The 24,695-nt window shown below is 46.6% G+C and overlaps 1 non-coding gene and 1 pseudogene across 1 annotated transcript; both read left to right on the top strand.

Moving 5' to 3' along the window:
* The first annotated feature begins 3,545 nt into the window (after nt 1-3,545).
* LOC133236016 (U6 snRNA-associated Sm-like protein LSm5) lies at nt 3,546-3,955 on the top strand (annotated as a pseudogene).
* A 1,048-nt stretch (nt 3,956-5,003) lies between these two features.
* Nucleotides 5,004-5,075, top strand: TRNAC-GCA (transfer RNA cysteine (anticodon GCA)). Its single transcript has one exon. It is a non-coding gene; the product is annotated as a tRNA-Cys (tRNA).
* Nucleotides 5,076-24,695: the final 19,620 nt, after the last annotated feature.

Here is a 24,695-nt window from a genome sequence, read left to right on the forward strand (position 1 = left end):
GTTGGTGATGGACAGGGAGGCCTGGTGTGCTGCAGTCCATGGGGTTGCAAAGAGTTGGACACAACTGAGCGACTGAATGACTCAGCAACAGCTTTGTTCCTCTCCTCCCTCTTCCCACCCTCTGCTCCCTCTGACTCTGGAAATAATTGCAAAGGATTATTGTGTTGGGACTTATATAATATGGAGTGAAGTGCAGAACACACCTTACAGTTTGTCTCATTTTCCTCCCGTCACTGAAGCAAAGTGTTGAGAAGAGGAAGTCATTTTACAGTTGCTGCAGCTGCTACTGAATTTAGATTGGAAAAATGATTTGCTTGAGCAAAGTGGTGATCAGATAAATCCCATGAATTTATTGCTTAAAAAAACGTGTCTGTTAGAGAGAGGGGGTGGCCGCCCCGATGTTGTGAGGGGGCAGGGCCGGGGGAAGGGGCGTTTCAGCCTCTGTGCACCAACCTCAGAGAAGTGTTGGGCAAATAGGAATGATGAAGGCCTTGCAGCCCTTCAGCATCTGATAAAATCCTTCCCTTTTTCACAGTCTCATTTAATCTTCACAGTGAGATGGGGAAGGTAGCCTAGGGGTGGCGTTACCTCCCGTTTATAAATAAGGAGAATGAGAAATGCTCAGCTAACAAGCAGAGGGTCCATCTCCAGCCTTTGAATCTACGTAAGGACCTCCGCTCTTTGGATGATCCACTGGAGTGCATGCTGCCCCACTGATTTTCAGATGAGATTCACTCTTGGAAGAGAAGCAGGGAAAGACACTTGACATTTATCTTGTGATCATTTCGTGCTGGGGACAGGGAGCGGGGTGCTTATGTTAGCTTTCTGTAAGGGCTGGTTTACAATACAATGGGAAATGATCACAGTTGCTTTTGGTGGCCTGGGCTTCCCTTGGATGAAGTCTTTCTCCTCTTTCTGAGCTGTATCCAGCCCATTCCCAGGAGACAGAAGCTCCATTCCTGCTGCAGTTTATTAAATCAGGGCTGGGCTTTGCCCCCTTGGGTCCATGTCTCCACGGGCTTCTGCAGTTCCTGGTAGGCGTGGGGTCCCTGTGACTTACTGCAGCCACTCCCCCATGGTGGGCCCTTCTCCTGTGGGCTCACTAGGACCTCCAGCCTCTGTGGAATCACTTCTAGATGTGTCTGAGAACCCTCAGGAGTGTCCCATCTGGGCCTGCCAGGCCTTGTCTCCTGGGGTGTGAGCCCCTGGGTATCCTTGAGCCCCAGGGCCCCCATGCTCAGCAGTTGTCTGGGGTGGGGAGGCTGCCTTTCTGGGCAGCCTGTGCCCCATTGTTTTTCAGAATTTCAGCAACAGAGTTTCTCATCTTCTTCCAGAATTCCTGGTCACTTCACGCATAGTGACAATGGCTGAGTCTTTGTGAGGATGATCTGTGATACCTGGTTGCTTGGCACACCCCCCTGAGGGACCCTAGGTATCACCTGGGACTCGGGGTCAGTCTGCCTCTCTGCAGATGACCATGGCTGGTTACCGAGTCAAGCTCAGGGACCTGGTTCCTTCTCCACTCTGGGTGAGGTCTCTCTGTCCTATAACTGATAGGGGAGTGTCAGTTACTTACATCCCTCCCCCAATACCACACTGTGAGTCACTGATAAAAAGCAGTGGGCCATTGTTGATTATCCACACTATGCCAGCCCGGGCACGGGGAACTTTGTGCATGCTATCTTTTTAATTCCCAGAACCACCTGAGACCACACAACTTACTGCGCTTGGGTTCAGAGGTCAGGGTGTGTCGGCCGCGAGGGTTGTCTAGACAAGTGACTGCACATTTCAGCGCCTTTATCCTTCATCTACAAAATGAGCCATTAGACCATATGCTGTTTAAAATCCTGACTTGAAAACTCACCTTTGTTCCCTTTCTGAGGAACAACTCTGACCTCACAAAAGTCAAACTTAAGCCCTCAAAAGACACAGAGCTGACCGTATAATAGAAACCTGCCTGATTCCTCTGTCCATGGAATTCTCCAGGCAAGAATACTGGGGTGGGTAGCCATTCCCTTCTCTAGCGGATCTTCCTGACCCAGGGATCGAACCCTGCATTGCAGGCAGATTCTCTACCATCTGAGCCACCAGGGAAGCTCCAACACCTAATATCTACATACTGTTATTTGTTGTTCAGTAGCTAAGTTGTGTCCGACTCTTTGAAACCGCATGGACTGCAGCACACCAGGCTTCCCTGTCCATCGTTACATCACTGGGTTGTTATTCTGATGAGGGAGTTGTTTAAAACTATCTATTATGATTGTTTTTTAATTTCAAGTAACAGAAAGCTCACGTCAAGGCCGTAGTTCTGCAATCATAACAGGATTTGGGAGGTGGCTGTGATCCACGTGGAAAGAGCACCAACTTAGCATCGCACATCCGGGGCTGGAGTGTAATTGAAATTTACCAGCTCTGTGTCTCTAGGCAAGGAATCTTTGCGCATCAGTTTTCTCAACTGTAAAAATAAGAATTGCAGGATTCATCATGCGGGGGCTTTATGCGGCCCAATGAATGTGACAGTACATCACACATTTGTAACTGCTCTGTGCTACGTAAGAGTTATTATAACTCTTCTTCGGCTGATTCTATTTATGTAAAACCTTAACATCAATGCTTGTCAGTTCTGGAATGAGCTTAGGGAAGGCAATTGCTGACTCTGCCTACGGACCTCTGTTAACCACTCTGACACTGCTCTACTCTCCCCAAATGTAGTCTAATTTTCCAAGTAGTCTCCAAGGGGAAATATCCCTGTCTCTTCTCTGTGCTTGCATTTCATACCATGGCAGTGGTCTTCTTCCTCACAGATGGCACATAGTTTTAGTTTCGTAGGGCTTCTCTGATAACTCAGTTGGTAAAGAATCTGCCTGCAATGCAGGAGACCCCAGTTTGATTCCTGGGTCAGGAAGATCTGCTGGAGAAAGGATAGGCTACCCACTCCAGTATTCTTGGGTAAAGAATCTGCTTGCAATGTGGGAGACCTGGGTTCAGTCCCTGGGTTGGGAAGATCCCCCAGAGAAGGGAAAGGCTACCCACTCCAGTGTTCTGGCCTGGAGAATTCCATGTCCATGGGTTTGCAAAGAGTTGGACATGACTGAGAGACTTTCACTTCACTTTAGGTTTTGGTAATGTGAGTGTTCTGAAATCTCCAAGAGGGGCAGGTGGGCTGGGATGTGGTAGGAAAGGCAAAGTTCCTTCCTGGAAATGTGAGGATCTGGGTTCCATCCAGGGTTTTGCTACCCGTGAGCTGTTGGACGCCAGGAAAGTCCCCCAGTCAGTTCAGCCTCATTTTGATAATTTGTGCAGAGAAAAATTTCAGCCCCATCTTCTAGAGGATTTTTGAGAGGATAAAAGCATTAGCATTCCCATTATATATCACCAAATACATAGAGAATACTTTCAAGGTGGGAGTGAGGTCCTGAGCTAGGTGCCGAGGGTAAACCGGCTAACTGGATGTGCAGGAAGCCAGCGAATGTGTGAGGTCCATTTGGGTCTCAGTAGGGTGGCTGGGGGGCCTCACCTGGTGGGCCTTGAACACTCTGGCTACCATGGGCGCTTCCCACATGGAGGCAGTGTGTCAGGTGGGAAGACGGGGAGGGTTCAGGGGAAGACGGGCACCCCTGAGGGGCCACACTGACTGCGCCTCTCCAGTTTCCCCTCCCACTTTGGGTGGCCCCATCAAGAGAAGCAGCAAGTAGACCACCAGCCCATCACAGCCGCTCCCTGTAGGGCTCATGGACAAGTGCGTAGGATCAAGAATTCACATTGTGACGAAGAGTGATGGGAGACTGTTGCTACCCTACTGGAATTGGATGAGTTTGTCAGTATGGTACTGGAAGATGTCCCTGAATTTGAAGTCTCACCAGAAGGAAGAAGAATTACTAAATTAGACCAAGTTTTGTGAAATGGAAACGGTATAACAACGCCGGTTCCTGGTGGAGAAGGACCTGAAGTATGAATGGATTTCCTTGACTTACGCTATATCCTGTTTTGTCTTACGGTGATAATGAAATAGAATTTTTTTTAACCTTTCCATGTTTGTATTCTGTGAAGCCAAGTTTCCCATTAAAGGGAAATGCTTTGAGGATGCCCTGTTCATGCCCATTTTTGTAAGTTAATCATGATTATTTTGGAAGAAGAACAGTTTTTTTAAGACAAAAAATAAAGGTGTTTTTGTTAAAGAAAAAAAGAAAAAGAAGCTGAAAGGAGGTGATGGAAGCAGGGTGGGGTGGGCACCCAGTGATGGGACAGTTAGAGAGTGAACACGTGACAAGGGCGTTCATCTTGAGGGCCCTGACTGGCATACGGCAGCGTCCCCAGGGCTGGTGACTTACCTGTACAGGTAGTAAAGTAATTCCCTTGTGGGGCAAACCATTCTTTTCATCCAGTTTCCCAGGAGCAAGGGGAGTATTTTGGAATAATCTTCTCACTGGAAGTGGTGTCACCCCGTCTCCTGGGTAAGTTCTGTACCTTGTGCCCTCGCCAACAGTCCCGAGGAGGTCTCCATCCCTCTGCAGCTCTGAATCAGCCCCTGTTCCCCTGGAGGCTTTGCTGGAGCGGGGCTTTGGGTGAGGGCTAATTAGATAATGCCTGTGAAGCACTTGGAGTTCCTTGGAGACGGTGCCTCTCGATGTATTATTAATAGTGGTGAGCACAGTGTTTCCAAACAAAGACGTGCCTACTTAAATACCCGGGGCAGGGGGAGAGAGGGCAGAGGGGAGGCCTGGAGAGCAGACCCAGCAGAGAGAGCCGGTCCTTGGGGAAGGCCTCCAGCTCCGTCACGTGATCTTCAAGGTGGGGATGGAGGGCAGGGACTGTGAGTGTGAAATGGAAAGTCGCAGGGCAGTACTTGTGTAGACAGTGTGAGCAGGACCCTGGTCTGTGATGGGGCGCGAGGAGGGAAACTGGCAAGCCTGGCTAGGCTGTGCCCTCCGGAGGTGGTTTCCTATTGAGGAGATGTACTGACTTTGCTTTGCTTTGTGGCTCACGGGGGCTTCTCTTGGGCTTCCCTGGTGGCTCAGACGGTAAAGCATCTGCCTGCAATGCAGGAGACCCAGGTTCGATCCCTGGGTTGGGAAGATCCCCTGGAGAGGGAAATGGCAACCCACTTAAGTATTCTTGTCTGGGAAATCCCACAGATGGAGGAGCCTGGCTGGTTACAGTCCATGGGGTCACAAAGTCAGATATGACTGAGCAACTTCAGTTTCAATTTCAGGGCTTCCCTGGTGGCTCAGATGGTAAAGAATCTGCCTGCAATGCAGGTGACTCAGCTTTGATCCCTGGGTCAGGAAGACACCCTCAAGAAGGAAATGGCAAACTACTCCAGTATTCTTGCCTGGGAAATTCCATGAACAGAGGAGCCTGGTAGGCTAGAGTCCATGGGGTTGCAGAGTCAAGCACAACTGAGCAACTAACACACACCAGCTTCCAGGAGCACTGCCTGGGCTAGCATTTCCCTGAGAGAGCTCCCTCAGCTTTAGCTGGCTGTGTTTCCTAAGAGATTAATCCGGGTTAACCCCTGCTCCTCCCAAAGATTGGGGTGTGCCCCATGCAGATTTCAGTATCAAATGCCTGGATCATTAAAGGACTAATTTGAGAAGGCCAAATTCTATGTTAGGGGTTGTGACTCCCATCCTGCTGGAGGATCTAGCTCAGAGAACTCACTCACCCCTCTATCACTGGTGACCCCTGTAGCTGCTCACATGGGTAGGTATCCAGGGTACTTCCAAAAGACATATTGAAGTCTGTTATGGGCTAGGGGTTTGTCTCCCCTGAAAATTCTTATGCTGAAGACTTAATGAAACTGTTTACTTCAGATTGGGACTTGAACCCAGCCAAAACCCAGGATACGTGGTTCCGATACCTAATGAAGATCAGGTTTCTTGATGTCTCATTGCAGAAAGAATTTGGTGAGAGACAAAATGATAGGTAAGAAGTGGATTTATCCAGGTTCAGAGAGGAGCACACTCCACAGAGAGTGTGGGCCATGTGGCTGGATAGTTTTTATAGCCTGGGTAATTTCATACGCCAATGAGTGGGAGGATTATTCCATCTATTTGGGGGGAAGGGGTGGAGATTCCCAGGAGTTGGGCCACCACCCACTCCTTGGTCTTTTGACAGTGTCTTGGAACAGTCATGGCACCTCTGGGTGTGTCATTTAGCTTGCTGATTGAGGATCAAGGTCTAGTCTTGTCTGCCATCTTGATCCCATTTGATTCTAATTGGTTTATGTTGTGTCCTTGGACTATGTCATGCCCTGCCCCCTTCCCTCCTGTTTCACTAACTCTCCCAATGGGGTGGTGTTTGGAGATGAGGTCTTTCTTTGAGAGGTGGTTAGGATTAGGTGAGGCATGAAGGTGGGGCTTTTGTTACCAAACAGAAGTTCCAATGACTGATGCACAACAAGGCCAAATAAACCAAGATGTTGGAGTTTGGAGCAGAGAAAGGCTTATTGCAGGGCCAACAAAGGAGAACAGGTGGCTCATGCTCAAAACCCTCAAACTCTCCAGTGGCTCTTGGGGAAAAGGTTTTGTAGGTAAAATTTGGAGTGAGGGCTGCAGGGTGTGTGACTCTGTTCTTATTGGAGAGTAACAGGGCAGTGCTCCAGGAACCTTGCCCTTAGCCTGAAGTCACCATCCTTCACTTGGGTGGGGACCTCAGTTCCTCATGAAGAACTCAAGATATCATTATGTATATTTCTTAGGAGGAACCAGGACCCTGCCCGAGGCTGCACTATTGTTTCTTGACTGTTCCTCCCTTGCTTCTGCATCTCCTCCCTTCCCTGATTAGCAGTTGTTTGAATCTGCCCTTTGGCACTTTGGGAAGGTCAAGGAGGCTGAGAGAAGCCTATTTCCTTACAAAGTAGAAAGAGGGAACACACAAAGAATGCGTATCTGGGAGGGCCACACAAGGTCCGGCTCCCTTTCAACCTTACTTGGAAACCAGATTATTGCAGATTAATTAGTTAGGATGAAGTCATGCTAAAGTGGGGGTGGGCTTCTGGTCCAATGTAACTGGTATCCCTATAAGAAAAGAAGAGACATGGACACACACAGAGGGAAGATGACTCGAAGACCCTCAGGGAGAACACCACATGAAGAGAAAGGAAGGGATGGAATGATGCATTTCCAGCAAGGAAATGGCAACTCACTCCAGTATTTTTGCCTGGACAGAGGAGCCTGGCAGGCTACAGTCCATGGGGTGGCAAAGAGTCAGACACGTCAACAACAACAACAGTCACAGCAACAATCTACCAGCCAAGGGATGCTGAAGATCGCTGGCCACACCACAGAAGCTAGGAGAAAGACCCAGAACCCGTTCTCCTCTCCAGCATTCAGAGAGACTATGGCGCTGCCCACACGGTAACTTCAGACTTCTCCTCTGCAGAACTTTGAGAGAATGAATTTCTGCTGCTTTGGGACTACCCTGGTGGTCCAGTCGTTAAGACTCCACACTCCCGATGCAGGGGGTCCAGGTTCAGCCCCTGGTCAGGGACCTTGAGCCCACATACTGCAACTAGAGATACTGCATGCCAATAAAAAATAGATAAGTAACAGTTTAAAATTTCTGTTTTTGAGCACCTGGTGTAGGGACTTTTTCACAGCAGCCCCAGGAAATTAATACTTTAGGGTCCAGGGGTGTTCAGATGCTCTTTCAAACTGACCACAAACACCTCGGTCGCCTTAGAAAGCCAGCCAAGCCCAGGAGGCCTCCGCTCTCTTTGTGCCTCTATTTTGGGAAGTCTGTACACATGGGCTCCTAGGTTCACTCATTGAGGACAGGCCTTCTGCTGCCAAGTTCTCACACAAAATGTTCCAAGACACAAAAGGGCTTAGAAACCCAGAGGCTGGAGCCAGGAGAAAAAAAGCAAAGCTGTCTTCCTGTTTAGCCAAAGGACAGGCGTCTCTGAATACCAAAAATCACACATCATTATTTATCCTTATGAATCATCAGGTGACACGATATTAGCGGACACCCCACCCCATCATAGGTCAGTCCCATTCGTTACCAGGGGGAAATGGGCAGGTTTAGTATAGGTTAGTAAAACCCCAATGCATCAGATGAGCTGGCACATTCTGGCACTGAAACTTCTTTGCTGTGCCTGTCAGGCACCCTCTGGTCTCAAGGGGTGGACAGCAGACAGCTGCCAGGGTCCCCCTTCTCCCTCATGCCTCCGCCCCCACAGTTGCAGATCACAGGGCTTTTCAACAGCTGCCTAACCACCAGCGCCCTGTTCCTGGTCCTGGGTGGGGATGGCGCATGGGGTGAGCTGAGCCGCAGACACCTGGCACTATCTCGTGTTAGATCATCTTTCAGAAGATGTGTAAACCTCCAGCAACCTCAAGACCAGAATCTACCTCTAGGATGCTCCTTCAGAATAGCACCCTGAGGTTTTGCCTTCGGGGAATTCCCCGCCCCGCCCCCAATCCTTGCTTCCCTAGGAGGGGCTGATACCATTCGTTCTTGTTTGGTCAATAACTCGTATCTGACTCTTTGAGACCCCATGGACTGCAGCACGCCAGGCCTCCCTGTCCTTCACTATCTCCCTGAGCTTGCTCAAACTCATGTCCATCGAGTCAGTGTTGTCATCCAACCATGTCATCCTCTGTCACCTGCGGGGAGCGAGCTCCGCCCCTGGCAAAGGTCATGAGGAAGGAGGCTTGGCATACGCAAAGGCGGGATCAAGCCTCAGGAGTCTCCCTGGAAATTCTCGAGCAATCTACCCCCAAAACCAGAGTCTGCCTACTTTCTGCTTTGTGCTTTCACCTACACCTCTGACTTTACGGGGGGCTGTCCCCCACTACCTCTCTCTGAAAAAATAGTTAGCTTAGAGCTCCAGTTAATAATTCCTGGGTGTGACAGTGTTTCAACCTACAAACTCCTTTGGAAGTCCTCTAGCCTGCCTGAATAGGTTTTTCCGGCCACATGTGATTGCTCAGAGCCTCCCAACTGTGAGAGGCATGAGATGTTCTAAACTGTCTAAACACAGATTCCTTTGAGCAGTTAAAAGATTGATTAGAAATTGTATTGGTGAAGGATTTTCACTTTTTGGGCCAATGTTTGCTGCTAAGTTTCCATATCCCTTACCTGCTGTGTCCCTGGCAGTGTATTGATTAATATAATTGGTGTAAATAGTAGCTTTAATGTTTGTAACCTGGGACCCTTGAGTTAATTCTTTTTCTTGTTATAGCTCACCACACCTTTGCTCTGTAGGAATGCAACTTTATCTAATGCTTTTCGAGGGTGGTGCTTGACTTATCACCTTTAGAGAAAAATAAGTTTTCTGAAGAAAGGATCTTAAAATGTTAACAGGCCTCTGGGCCAGAAGATGATGCAAATCACCTAAGCTTTTGCATATGATAAGTTTGCAGGAAGAAAGCCTGGCTTGCTGCATGACTCTACCCCTTCCCCCATTATCCTCTATGCATAACTTAAGGTATAAAAACTACTTTGGAAAATAAAGTGCGGGCCTTGTTCACCGAAACTTGGTCTCACCGTGTCGTTCTTTCTCTTACCTTCTGGCTGAATTATTCAGCCTCTTTTCTCCACTGAATTTCCTCACTGAGCTATCCTTATTTCAGCCTCTTTTCTCCACTGAATTTCCTCACTGAGCTATCCTCATTCTATTAGTCTTTATATCCTTAATTAACGTTTAATTAAGCAATTGTTTCCTGATCTTCGCCTACACCGCCTCTCCTTCGAATACCCTGGATCAGCCGGGGCTGGTCCCCGGCAGTCACCCTCTTCTCCTACCCTCAAACTTTCCCAGCATCAGGATCTTCTCCAAAGAGTCAGCTCTCTTCGAAGCAGGTGGCCAAAGCATTGGAGCTTCAGCTTCAGCATCGGTGCTTTCAATGAAAGCACTCAGGGTTGATTTCTGGTTTGATCTCCTTATTGTCCAAGGGAATCTCAAGAGTCTTTTCCAGCACAATTCAAAAGCATCATTTCTTCAGCCTTCTTTATGGTCCAAGTCTCAAATCCATACATGGCTACTGGAAAAAACATAGCTTTGACTAGATGGACTTTTGTCGGCAAAGTAACGTCTCCACATTTTAATATTCTGTCTAGGTTTGTCCTAGCTTTTCTTCCAGGGAAGAAGTGTCTTTTAATGTCATGGGTACATTCACTGTCCGAAGTGATTTTGGAGCCCAAGAAAATAAAGTCTGTCACTGTTTCCACCATTAACCCAAGAAATAAAGCCTTCTTCACATGTGTCAGTTAAGCTGCCCGATTGACTCAAAAGCTTTTCTGCCTCCAAATGTTGAAGAGCCAATATAGTTTAGGTGGAGAGGAGATACAGAAACTTGTGTGGGAATGATTAATTTTAAAGTTTGGGCTGCTGAAGGCAGAATGGTCCCAGCTCATGGCTCCTGGTTATTAAAAGAATGTTCTCAGGGCCCGTGGGTGCTAGTATAAACCAGTCCTTATGTTAAAAACAAAAAATAATTATTAATTAGTGCAGATAGATTAGAATTTTATTTAGAACAGGAAGCCTGCATTGGGTTTTGCATTTAAAGTGTTGATTAGAGGCACAAGTAGGGTGGGAAGATTTAAGGGTAGACTAATTAACTGGGCAAAATAATTCGTGAGGCCTGGAGGAGGGCATGGCAACCCACTCCAGTATTCTTCCTGGAGCAACTGAGCACAGCACAGCAGCACCGTGGGTGAGGCCTTGTGTTAGGCACTGAGGGAGATGAATGAGAAATGGCTCTTAGGACAAGGGGAAAATAATGACTTTTGTGGGTATGTCACTTAAGCTGAAGCTCCAATGCTTTGGCGGCCTGATGTGAAGAGCTGACTTGTTGGAAAAGACCCTGATTCTGGGAAAGAGTGAAGACAAAAGAAGAGGGTGGCAGAGAATGAGATGGTTAGATAACATCATTGACTCAACAGACACGAGTGTGAATAAACTCTGGAAGATAATGGAGGACAGAGGAGTCTGGCATGTCCATAGTGTCGCGAAGAGCAGCTTAGCGACTGAACAACAAATGGAGTGATGAACTTGGCTTTAGCCATCAGCCTTGGGACATTCTGGTTTCTCTTTCCATGCATTATTATTTCAATTAATCCCTACAATAACTCTATCACTTGGTTTTCTTTTTTTTTTTTTTTGTATGGTTTGTAAGGTATGAGCTGAGTCAACTTAGTGGGCAAGCCTTCTAGGGAGACTTCCTATCACGAGCATGACTAGGAAGCTGAAAATGCCACCCAGAGTTTCAGATGAGTTTTACTGGTGGAAATTAAGACACTTTAATCTGTCAGTGCAGGGGACACAGGAGACTTGGGTTTGATCCCTGGGTCAGGAAGACCCCCTAGAGAAGGAAATGGCAATCCACTTCAGTATTCCTGCTTGGAGAATCCCATGGACAGAGGAGCCTGGTGGGCTACAGTCCATGGGGTCACAAAGAGTCAGACATGACTGAGCACGCATGCAGTATGGCATGATTTCCATCCTAATCCTGTACTGTGATTGGTGACTGGTTGACCTGCAGTTTCCCCAGAGACATATAGGAAACCATGGAAAACAAGGGGAGGACCTCCCTGGTGGTTTCAGTAATTGGGACTTCATGCATTCACTGTCTAAAGTGTGGGTTCAATCCCTGGTCCGGGAACTAAGATCCCATCATCCATGTGGGGTGGCTGGCGGAATAAAAAAAAGAAACAATGGATGAGGCTGTGGAGGTATCCTGAGTGGGAGTGAACTTGTCGGGTCCTTCCTAGAGCACGTATGAGAAGAGAGAGTCGGGGAGATGGGGAGACGCCCAGCGCTAGGGTGTGTGGGGCAGGTAGGGAGGTAGGAACCCATCTCATCTGTCAAGGACCAAGGCTGAGACAGGGAGGAAAGCTGACCTGCATTCTGCCATCAGCTTAGTGACCAGGGCTGGCCTGTGTGGCTGTAATGTCAGTGAGCTAAGGGCACTTAAGGGCTCAGCTGATGGAGGTGGCCGTGCCCTGGGAACAGCACCTGTGTGCCCGAGGCTTCTCTGCAGGGACAGTGGGATCAGCCTTCCTGCTCCGTGTCCTTGGGGAGCTCGGAACCCTGCATGGGCTGCCTCTTTGCAGCCCATGGACTGGACTGGACTGACGGAGCTCTTCAGGAGGGTAGGGGAGAGTATTCCGAAGTGGGAACCTTGGGAAGGCCCGTTACACCCAAGGGGGCCAGGTTGGGCATGCTACCTGGGCTTTAGCTTCTGCTGCTGCTAAGTCACTTCAGTTGTGTCCAACTCTTTGCGACCCCATGGACTGCAGCCTACCAGGCTCCTCTGTCCATGGGATTTTCCAGGTAAGAGTACTGGAGTGGGTTGCCATTGCCTTCTCTGACCTGGGCTTTAGGCTGGTCCTGAAAACGGCATGTGAAGAAGGCCTAGCTCTCCATTCATCAATCACTCATTCTAATGTGAAGGGGTGGGGGCAGGGGCTGCTGAATGCTTATTAAACAAACAAACCAGTTTCCTGGTTGCATAAAAAGAGACTTTGGCATGCTGTGTAAATACTTCAGTCTTTATAGGAATATGCAGTGTTGATGTAATGACCCAGTTTATCTCCCCCCATCCCAGGATAACCACAAACTTATTTTGAAGTGGGAAGTGGGCATTTGGTATCTTGAGCTCCATAACTTGAAGTCACTTAGGAGGCTTTTTGTGAATGTAACAAAATGGATGCCCATGGCCTGGAATTGAATGTTACAATGCAGTGGAAAGGGCAGAAGAATAAGATCTTGGTGCTTAACTAGATTCTGCCACTAACAAGCTGTCTCAAAGGACCATCCATTTAAGACCCAGCTAGGGGTTTAGCAGAGTGGTAAAAAATCTGCTTGCCAATGCAGGAGACATAAGAGACTCAAGTTTGATCCCTAGGTCAAGAAGATCCCCTGCAGGAGGGAATGGCTACTCACTTCAGTATTCTTGCCTGGAGAATCCCATGGACAGAAGAGCCTAGTGGGCTACAGCCTATGAGGTCACACAGAATTGGACATGACTGAGCATGCGTGCGTGTTATGCCTCAGGAAGGGAATTGCTCTTAGAAATTCTCTTAGAGGAACGATTATGTAAACTCTGGGCAAATTCCCTTGTATTTTGTTGGGCCGATCTGGGTCATGTATCATGAGTTGAGGAGGAGGGTAAAACCCTTGTGACTGGTTTAAATACATCAAGACCCACTTCCAAAGCTAGATGAGTAGTTATCTTTCCTCAAGTCACATTGGCTACATGATGAAGAACAAAATCAGGGCTCCACCAGCAAAGAGGAAGGGGGGACATGGATGTTGGGTGGGCCACCAACAATATCCACTAAAATGAGGCTAACTAACTTGCCTGAGATTGATTTTGGGCAAATTAGCCTTGTTCTTAACCACTGTACCATGTTTGCTCCATCTCAAACATTCCACATGTCTAAATCAATTAGAAACATTTCAGCCAGCATAAGAAGAGACTGGAAATAAATGCTGTTCTAATCCCCAGACACATTTAACTTCTTTAGATAGCCATTTTGCTAAGTACGAGTGAATGCTGAAGAATATTTTGGCATAAGATACTTGATTGTCAGTTTATGAGTGGGATATTTCAGTTTCAAAGTTCCAGATCTCTTTCTGAGTCCAAAATATGCAAGTGTACAGGATTTCCTTCCAAACAAGTCATAAAATGAAATAGTTTATCCATAATAAAAGCTGGGGAAATGAGACATTTATCTTCCCCTGAGCTCTTTATTTATTTATTTTTTTAAGACAAACTCTCCGATTTGACCTTAAATTGGGAAAGAGAATCGGAACCTATATATGAGTTTGGTAGTTACCACTTTCAACAACAGCACAAACTGACTATAATAATAAATGGAATATGCTGACTTGCATCTACTGAAAAACCCAGAGCTAAGCCAGCTTCCTTTAGCTCAGTCATGTCACCAAAGTTCCTGTTTATTTCTTCGTCTCCTATCTGTCTTCTGTGGCTATGCCCATCTCAAAGGGAGCTCACCTCGGGATCACAGGATGGCTGCCCATAACTCGTGGATGACATGCTTCCCTCTTACCATCCAGGGACAACTGGTACCTCTGCAAGAGCTGGAAAACGTCATTCTCACAAATTCCCAGCAATGTCTCCTTGCAGCTCATTGGCCTGAATCAATCTGTGTGGCCAGGGGAAAGGAATGGGCTGATTCCTTTCCCCCACATCATCTACCTCACCTCTAGAGTTGATTCCAGTGGCCAACCCAGACCCAGGGCCTCTAGGAAAGGGAAGGAGAAATGGTGCTGGGAATGTCACCCACAAAGGTCAATGGGACTAGCTTCCAGGAAAAAATGTTTGCCTTCATTGATCAGCGATTCCTCACGGACTTCCCAGAAACAATGCGCATGATGGCAAAAGGAGGAGGCAGGCAGCGAGCAGGGAGAAAGAGAACAATCATCAAATTGTAGGCACAGTTTGTTGGAATTTAGCAAGAGTTCTCTGGCCAACCCAAAGTGTCCGTGGGTGAAAAGTTAAAAATCGTGTCTTGACAAGGCTTGCTGAGTCATCCACACCCCCAAACCTCCTCTCTCTTCCCCACTGGTCGGGCATTTTCTCTGTAGTCTGCCAGGCTCCTAAGTCCATGGAATTCTCCAGGCCAGAATACTGGAGTGGGTAGCTGTTCCCTTCTCCAGGGCATCATCCCAACCCAGGGTCTCCTGCATTGCAGGCAGATTCTTTACCATCTGAGCCACCAGGGAAGCCCTCTGAAGGCCTCAGACTCAGTTTAATGTTTCCTGTGTTTATCTGAAGCTCTAGTCACTGGCTCGTCCCTCCCCACACAGTGAGGGGTGGCTCCTCCCTGAACCACTGTCTTTGGAAGAGCCCCCTGCTCCTTGAGGAGACTTGGTCCTCAGCAGTGAGAGGCCTGGCCTGCAGACAGAGACATGAATCCCTGAGGGTCCACTGCTGTTTTGTTCTTGAGTTCTTCATTCAGCTTCATTCATCCATTCATCCTGTTGCTGTTCAGTCACTAAGTTATGTCCGGCTCTTTGTGACCCCATGGGCTGCAGCACGCCAGGGTTCCCTGTCCTTCACCATCTCCTGGACTTTGCTCAGACTCATGTTCATTGTCATGCTATCTAACCATCTTAGCCTCTGTCGCCCTCTTCTCCTTTGGCCTTCAATCTTTCCCACCATCAGTGTCTTTTGCAATGAGTCAGACACTCATCTTACAAGTACTTAATGAGTGCCTAACACCTACCAGTCATTATTCTATGACTGGGTTTACAGAATTAAATAAAACTCTTAATATCTCTATCACATGAAGTTTTCCATGTGGAATAGATTGAAATTAAAAAATAATTATTTGACAAAATTAGAAAATGATAAACATGATGTAGAAAAATAAAGTAGGAGAAAGGTAAAGAATGTGCATGGGGGGTAGTTACTTTGATCAGGGGATGAGAGAGGTTCTCTCTGAGGAAGGACCAGCACATAGTAACTAGTGGTGTTCAGGACCCAGGGAATCCTTTAATAATTAATTAGTTAACGGTTCACTCAGCCCAAAATTATGCGTGTGCGTGCTTAGTCACTTCTCCTCTGTCCATGGGATTCTCCAGGCAAGAATACAGGAGTGGATCCTCATACCCTTCTCCAGGGGATCTTCCTGACCCAGGGACTGGACCCACATCTCTTATGTCTCCTGCATTGGCAAGTGGGTTCTTTACCATGAGACCACCTGGGACCTTAACTCTTTCCCCAGAATTAGGACTGTTCAGTTCAACCCAGATTGAACGCAAACTCTGGTCTCCAGCAGAGGGATTAAACAAGACATTCTACCTTAAAACTGAAAGGGCAAAACTGCAGAGGAGAAGGTATATAAATACTAATGTGCTTTGAAGTCTTTGTATATTTATAGTTTGCTTTATGACTGGAGAGGTGGTCCTTAAGGTTCATCTGACCGTTTGCCAATGAGCATTTCCCCTAAATGGGACCTTGTGGATTCTCATGCCCTCCCTGTGGGCTAGTTAGTGGAGTCCGTATGGATCCAGGGAATGAATGCACCAGTTTGACCCAAGCATTCTTTGACCTACATGTTTATGTGGGGATTAAGTGTAGAATGAGTTGTCACTGAAAATATGTGCTTTGTGTATTTAGAAGATAAGTATTTTTTTATTGCTAATTAGTGTTGGACTCATACACATTTGTCATGTTGGGATGTCAGATTCATTTGTACTTTCAAACCCACTGCCTTAATTAATCTTTCTCCAGCTACTCTGCGTTGCAGCCTGGCCATAACTCAGACTGTTAGGCTCTGTGGGAATGGGGTTTCTACTTAGAAACTGTTGAAATTTAAAGCAAAATCCAGAGTTTGAACCTTGTTGAAAAAACATCCTTTGGTAAATTCGAGAACTAATCTCTGCATGATGAACCCACACGAGGAGGCAGTGGGTGAGTATTGTACTGGTCAACCTTGCCTAAGTCTTGGCCCGCGTGTCATTTTTTTCTGTGAAGCATTTCCTGAATCCACCCTCTCTCCCCAAGAACTGGACAGTACTCCCTCCTTTGTGCCCAGGTAAGATTTTACACTCAGGTATCAGGGTGCCTCTGATATTTAAAATTTTATTTTTGGCCATGCCATACAGCTTGCGGGATTTTTAAAATTTCTGTTTTATTTATTGATTTTCGGCTGCACTGCGTCTTTATTGCCGTGCACAGGTGTTCTCTAGTTGCAGCAAGCGGAGGCTGCGCTCTGGTCGCGGTGCTTGGGCTTCTCATCACTGCGGCTTCTCTCGTTGCACGGCGTGGGCTCCAGGGTGTGTGGCCTTCAGTAGTCGTGGGATGTGGGCTCAGTTGCATGTGGGATCTTCCTGGGCCAGGGACCAAACCTGTGTCCTCTGCATTGGCAGGCATATCCTTAACTACTGGACCACCAGGGAATTCCCTGATTTTATTTTGATTTTAATGCAAATGCTTATTCATCTATCTCCCTCATACCGCCTTTCTCCCCTGGCTCAGACTCTTGAAAACAGGACTGGCACCCCATTCATATATGTGCTCTCGACGCTCGTTACCTTACCTGGCAAGATGCTCTTTGTAAAATGGCAGAGAAGACTAATTCTTTAAGCACAAGTTATTCTTTAAACAGATAAATCTCATCTGACTCATGTAACTGTTGAGACAAGTAGAATTGGAACCCATTGTTTAGGAAAAACCTAATTGATGGTAAATTTAGTTTTGAGAAAATTCTGTCATTAATTGAGTTTTTTTTTTTTCTTTCTGAAGAGTGAGAAAGACTGTCATTGTTCAATTTTAATAGCAGAACATCTTTGGGAACATTGATATTACCAGTACCCCCTGATAATACATTTGAGAAGTATTGCCTTAACGAATAAGTATTCCAGTATAAATAATATTCTAATCTTAAAAATAATAATGAAAACAATGATGACATTTGTATATTGTTTCACGATATAGGAGCTATCATGTCTAGTCTGTTGTTTGACCCTGAAGAGTCAGAGGCAATTATTATAATTGTTATTGTTTTTAGCTGCTCAGTCGTGTCCAACTCTTTTGTGACCATATGGATTGTAGCCTGCCAGGCTCCTCTGTTCGTGGGATTTCCCAGGCAAAGACACTGGAGTGGGTTGCCATTTCCTTCTCCAGGGGATCTTCCTGACCCAGGGATTGAACCTACCTCTCCTGCCTTGCGGGTGAATTCTTTACCACTGAGCCACTGGAGAAGCCCCATTATAACCATTTAAATGATGCAGCAGGTGGGAATGAGTTAAATTGTTCCAATTCACAAATCTGACAGGAAGAAGCATTGGGACATAGGCCCATGTGCCTATGCTAAAAAATCCTTCATGTGTGTGTGTGGGTTCATGCGTGCACTTGTATGTGAAGGGTGGCTCTGATGGATGGAAAAGCTGACTGTCAGAGTCTGGAGGGTCTTCTTAAGTGGCTGACCTTCAGAGAATTTCAGTCATTCTAATGAAACTGTGAGCATATCTGCGGACCCAAGATATTTGGGGTTGTGACGTGAGGCTGGGGCAGGAATTGGAGGTTCCAAGTCTTTCCACATCAAGCAATGTAATTCAGTCTACATTGGTCACAAGCACTTCTGTGCAGTCCGTGGTGATAAGACAGATCCGGGGAGCAAGCGGTAGGGTTAGGCTATGTGGGGCTCTTCTCTGCAGCTGACTTGGCTTGTTTTCCTTGCCCGAGGATGGCTATTTTCCCTGCCCCTGACAAAGATTTGTCAGTGACCCCAAGCAGGCCATCCCTCAATCGAGCTCCAGCTAAGAATAAGTACATCCCCAGGGATCACAGTCATTAAAAACACCTGCAGCAGGATCGTAGCAACTACAGGCCCACAGTCTCACAACCATAATCCTTGGGGCCAAATGAGATTCAGGACACAGAATATTACCTAACACCCCTGGTGGAGATCCAGCAGCACTGTGTAAGCCAGCATCTTATTAACTCTGCAGCCAAAGGCATGGACCGCACTGGGGAACAGACAGGCTATTAATAGGCTCCCATCCTGGACACCCAGGGAGTTAGCTAACTCGTGGTTTGAGGAGGACCTTGAATGTCAGAATTGTGGATACAGAATAACAGACCCTTCTCCTCTTTGTACCATCACCACCCCATTTTCTCTTTCATGTTCATCTCAAAGACAAAACATATTCTTTGGCTCGCTGGGGCTGACAATGGCCAACGTTTGTTTTCTTAGAAAGATGCTGTGTCATTAACCCTCTGGAGGCATCTCCATACATGAAGGCCAATTTTTCTGAGTCTGAAGAATTGCCCTCAGATGTTAGTAATGAAAGCTGCTTTGTATGCAAGTTTGACCAATGGGCAGCTTCTCCAAGAAGGGTTGGAATTTTGTAGAGTGGGGACTTGGGATTGTCCCTCATGTGGTGATTCCAGCAGGAACCTAGGAGGGAACCTAGGAGCCTCTGGGCAGGAGTGGTCACTCCACGTGAGGGACAGAATGGGGACAGGAAGGCTGTAACATGGACTTCATGAGGGGAAGAAGGGATTTGGGCTGGGTTATCAGGGGTCAGGATTCTAAAATGAAGGATTCAGGTTGTATGTCTTAAATGATGTAGAGTCAAGAAAGGTGTGCAGCAGAGGCTGACGGATGAAAGTGGGGCTCGATGACGAACAGCTTATTGTGTGTTGAACGTGTCAGCTCGCCTCCTGCAGTTTGTCTCCTGCTCAGTCCTTTGCCTGAAATGCCCTCCCTGGGCTCCTTCCCGCCTGGGCACACTCCCATTCATTTTTTAGGACACGGCTCAGATGTCACCTGCTCTGTGGAAGCCTTGCCCTCACCCTGGGGATGCTAACTCCTCCTTTCACTGTGACCCCACAAGCCTTTCTGGGCACCTGATGCCACTTCTCTCGTTGTCCTGCAGTTGCCCTTGAGTCCTTGTTCTCCCCCCAAGTTGAATCACAGGCTCCCCCAGGGAGGGCGCCATGTCTCTTTTTCGTTTTTTGGACTGACATCTGGCTCAGTGCTTGACCCGGAGATCGAGACAGTCATTAGTTGAATAAATGCTTTTCTATCTTTTATCATTTCTAAATACTCTTCTCTTTTTTAGATTTGTCACATCGATGTAATTGGAGTGATAAGTCCTAAGTTTGGGGACATAGGAGTTACCACCATCCTTCAGTGAAGAACTGCAGGATTATGTGAAAATAAGACTTATGAAAAGGTGGAGGAGAAGGCTGTTGAATGTGTTAAGGTTGTCCAAGTCCCAAACCCTGCTAGCTTATTTGGCAAAAATCCCTCATGGTGGACTTCCCCGGGGGTCCAGTGGGTAAGAATCCGCCTGCCAGTGCAGAGGACATGGGTTCGATCCCTGGTCCAGGAAGATCCCCCACGCCTCGGAGCAAGCAAGCCTGTGTGCTGCAACCACTGAGGTCTGGTACCCTACAGCCTGTGTTCTACAACAACAGAAGCCTGCACAGCACAGTTAGAGGGCAGCCTCTGCTTGCCGCCACTAGAGAAAGCCCGTGTGCAGCTGAAAATAAATAAATTTAATTAAAGGAAAAAAACCCACCAAACTTGTTGTCTGTGATCTTGTCCAGTACCAGTTCCTATGTTCACTTCCAGGTGGCTTCATCCTGAGTTCCTTCCTACACTGGCGTCTGAGGCAGGGGCTGTCATATCTGGAGCTACTCGCAGCTGTACATCACGTGAATGAGAAATGAGCTTGAAGACTGATGCTTTCTGTTATCCAGAGCCCTACAAGCAACTCACGAGGTTTCAACGTGCCCCTCTCTCTGGCCAACCGCTACTCCGCTCACTTTTCTTTATACCATATTTTACATGATAATCTCTGGAGTGTTCAACACTATTTTTTTTTTTAAGCCTGAAGAAAAACACATTTTATTCTCCTCTTCACTGTTAAGTTATCAAAGCACTGAAGCATTTGATTCAAAGGCAAAACAAAAAGCAAACACAGGAGGCCAAATTATGCCCTCTGTGGAAAGGAGCTGTGTGAGTGTGGATTAAAGAAATGAGTTGAATCACAGGAAGAAAATGACATGGGTTTTTTAGAACAGACAGAAGAGAAAAGTAGGTCAAATTTTTCAACCTCTCAACTGTGTCATCATCCCTTTAAAGCTCTTACTGTCAGTGTTTGGTGAAGTCGGAGCAAAGCCATGGATACTGAAGTCACAATCTGGTAAAATAAGGAGCTTAGAGTTAAAGTTTGGGGAACCTTGGGTCTTCATGAAGATGCTCTAAGGGAGAGTCAATTACTTTTATTTCCACATTTCAAGGCTAAGGGATCACCACGTAACACCTGCCATTTTGGTTTCCTTTATAATACATGGTGGGCTTCCCAGCAGGCGCTGTGCCTGCCAACGCAAGACATAAGAGATGTGGGTTGGATCTCTGGGTCGGGAAGATCCCCTGGAAGAGGGCATGGCATCCCACTCCAGTATTCTTGCCTGGAGAATCCCATGGACAGAGGAGTCTGGTAGAATACAGTAATGGGGTCACAAAGAGTTGGATACAATTGAGTGAGTAACACTTTCACTATAATATACAGTGGGAGGAAAAATTCAAATTTGATCAGAAGAAACTAGGGTTTAGAAAAGTATTTTAATGAGATTTTCTTTCTTTCTGAATCAAAGCTATTAGAACCCAGGACAAAGCCCTTTAAACAATTCTTTCTTTTTCCCTCCCACAGATACGGACAAAATGTCTACCATGTGTATCTTAGTTTCCTATGTGGGCTGTAACAAATCACCCAAAACTTATAAACAACAGAATTTATTAAATAGTAGAAATTTATTCTCTTGCCTTTCTGGAGGGCATGTGTGTGTGCTAAGTCGCTTCAGTCATGGCCGAATGTTTGTGACCACATGGGCTGTAGCCCGCCAGGCTCCTCTGTCCATGGGATTCTCCAGGCAAGAACACTGCAGTGGGTTGCCATGCCCCCCTCCAGGGGAATCTTCCCGTCCCAGGGATCAAACCCACATCTCTTATGTCTCCTACTGGCAGGCGAGTTCTTTACCATTAGCGCTACCTGGGAGGGCAGAAGTCCAAAATCAGAGTTGGTGGGTCCGTGCTCCTTCTGAAACCTCTAGGGGAATGTCCTTGCTCTCCTCCTGGGGAGCTTCTCAGGGCTCCAGGGCTCCCTCGGCTGCAGCTGCCCGAGTCCAGTGTCTGTCTCCGTCTATACGTGGCCTTCCCCCCTGCATCTGTGTTGTCTCCTCTCCTGTCTCTTATAAGGACATTTCTTATTGGATTTAGGGCCCACCCAGATAATCCAGGATGATCTCGTCTCACTATCCTTAACTTAAGTAGTGTGCACAGACCCCTTTCCCAAGCAAGCTCACAGTCACAGATCCCAGGATGTGGACATATAACCAGCACCACATTTGAGACCCCGTGTCTGGTTCTGCAGAGGGAAAGGCAGCTGTGCTTTATTGGGTCTTTTCCATCTCGCAGTGAGAGCGAGGAGATATGAGTGTGAGTGTATGCTTCCTGTGAAGACAGATATGGGATGACGTTTCTGGATGGGCTACTCTCAACAGAATTTACTGGAGGGATGTCACCTGATCAGGACCTTAGGCTGGATTTTTGTTTGTTTTTATTTCATTGTGTATTAGTCACTCAGTCATGTCTGACTCTTGGTGGCTCCATGGACTGTAGCTGCCAGGCTCCTCTGTCCATGGAATTCTCCGGTCAAGAATACTGGAGTGAGTAGCCTTTCTCTTCTCCAGGGGATCTTCCCCACCCAGGCATGGAACCTGGGTCTCCAGCATTTCAGGCAATTCTTTACTGTCTGAGCCACCAGGGAAGCCCCATTTCATTAGAAATGTATCTTCAATGAAGAAATTTAGATGTTACACATAAGCAAAGAAGTAATATCAAGTTGCGTACATTCCTGCTCATAGAGGTAAGCTCTATAAAATCATTTCACATTTTTTTGTTTCTGTAAACATATTTAGAATGTATTTTCCAATCAATGAAATCAGAACATAACAGCCCATTTTGTGACCCAATAATAATGCAAGAACATGCTTCTATGTTAAGACATTTCTGGTCCTTCTTCTAATTTTCAGTCCCAGTGTTCCACTGGATGCTGTACGTAATAAATTACTTGACCAGTCTCTTATGTTATACATATAAGTACTTTTCAAACTTTTGCTGTTTTGAAGCATGCTGCCATGAATATTCCATCATATTTTTGTGTGCTTGCCCGAAGCATTTTCCACGCCCAAAGTTACTAGAAGAGAAATTGCTGGCTGCAAAGGTATATTTTATGTGGCTTTATGATAGTTCTTTTCTTTTTGGCCATGCCTCGCAGCTTCTAAGATCTTAGTTTCCTGACCAGAGTTCGAACCTGGGCTCTTGGCAGTGAGCATGTTGAGCCCTAAGCACTACGCCATCAGGGAATTTCCAGACAGTTATTTTCAGAAAAGTAATCTAAACAGTCATAAGAGAGGGGAGCCAATCAAGGGGTTTTTTTTTGAGAGGAGTGACATCTATAAGGTCTATTTTAGCTTTTAAAATTCTGGGATTCCCAGATACTGAGCGACTGAACTGAACTGAACTGAAGTGAACTGAAGGTGATGCCGAAAGGAAAAACAGACTTTAGAGAGAAAGTCATTGGATTTGGAAAACTCTAAGCCCTGAAGGCCTTGAAGGTCCACATGGACCTTGACATTGCCCTAGATAATGCTGGGAGCGGGACCGGAGACGAGAACTATGACCGAGGTGTAAAAGTTCCTAATTAGAGATTCAGGAAGAGTTAAAGAGGAGCGGTGGTGAATGCTTTCTGATGGCTTCTCCTGCCTCGGAAGTTCTGCGCCCTGCCTTGTCTCTGTGATCTTTTGTGTCTGTCTCTGTTGTGTCCTCCCTCTATCTTGCATCCAATTCTCTAAACTGAAAAATATCTTTGTACAAGTCAACCACAGGCTGGTAGACACACCTCAGTTGTGCCCGTAGCTTCATTGGCTGCTGACTAGCCTACCAACAGTTGCCTTTGTATCAGATGCTCACCTGGTCCAATCAGTGGTGGTCACCATGGAACCTGTTAATTTGCATGAAGAAACTCCAGGAAGGGCTGGGATGTGGCAGACACTTGGAAACTTAGTGGGAGAATTCCTGGTGTGTTCTATGAATTCCCCACCCAGGACCGGAGACTAGTTAGGAAGAACTAACATAAACCAGCCAAGTGGTACCATGGACCTGAAGTAGGGTGAGGAGGTGGGAATACAGACGAGGGAGGTGATAATAACGCTAGTGAACATTTACTGAGTGCTTTTGATGTGCCAGGGCCTGTTCTCAGCACTTGACATGTATAGTAAAACCAAGTGATAAATCAATATCCCATAAAAAGCAATTGGCTATTGGTCATTATCTCCTGTTCTCTGTCTGCCCCCGGTTTCCTATGGAAGTTGAATGAAATTGTATTCTTTTGGGGAGGGGAGCCCTTTATGGGCCACAGTCCTGACGTTAACCTGGATCTTAGTCCCTCCCTTTTCCTGGATCTTCCCTTTCCCCTATTTCTGCTGATTTTGAAATTCAAATTTCCTTTCCTCTTGCCCACTTTTGATGGCCACCACTGTGTCACTTTCTCTCTCACCCCGTCCCACTACCTGAGACACAGTTTCTGTTTAGTTATATACAGTACATATTTTATTAGCTTTACTTTTGTGCTTTTTTGACTGCACAGACCCACTAAAAACACTATTTTTTGCTAACTTTGCCATAACAGGAACCTACGTTTTGCATCACTGAATTTTGGAGTCATGCTTGTCACTTGTGTGTAAAGGAGGGTTTACAGTGTATTAATTCATTTGATTCTTACAAAAGCATAGAAGGTGGGAACTACCATTTCCTTCCCTACTCAGGGATCGAACCTGCATCTCTTGTCTCCTGCATTGGCGGGAGGGTTCTTTACCAGTAGTGCTTCCTGGGAATATAGGCATACCTATATATGCCTATATTATTATCTACTATTATTTGTCTATTTTTTCTTTAAGTCATTTCGCATTTCTTTTTGATACTTTTTTGTTTTGGCTGGGCTGGGTCTTTGATGCTGTGCACCGCCGGTTTAGGGAGTGGGGGCTCAGTAGTTCTGGCACACGGGCCTAGTGGCATGTTGCTTGTGGAATCTTTCCGGAGCAGGGATCGAACCTGTGTCATTGGCAGGCTAATTCTTAACCACTGGATTACCACGGAAGTCCTCATTTCACATTTTAAAAGTGAACTTATTTAACAAA

The sequence above is a fragment of the Bos javanicus genome, chromosome 23 (assembly GCF_032452875.1).
Source record: "Bos javanicus breed banteng chromosome 23, ARS-OSU_banteng_1.0, whole genome shotgun sequence".
Taxonomy (NCBI): domain Eukaryota; kingdom Metazoa; phylum Chordata; class Mammalia; order Artiodactyla; family Bovidae; genus Bos; species Bos javanicus.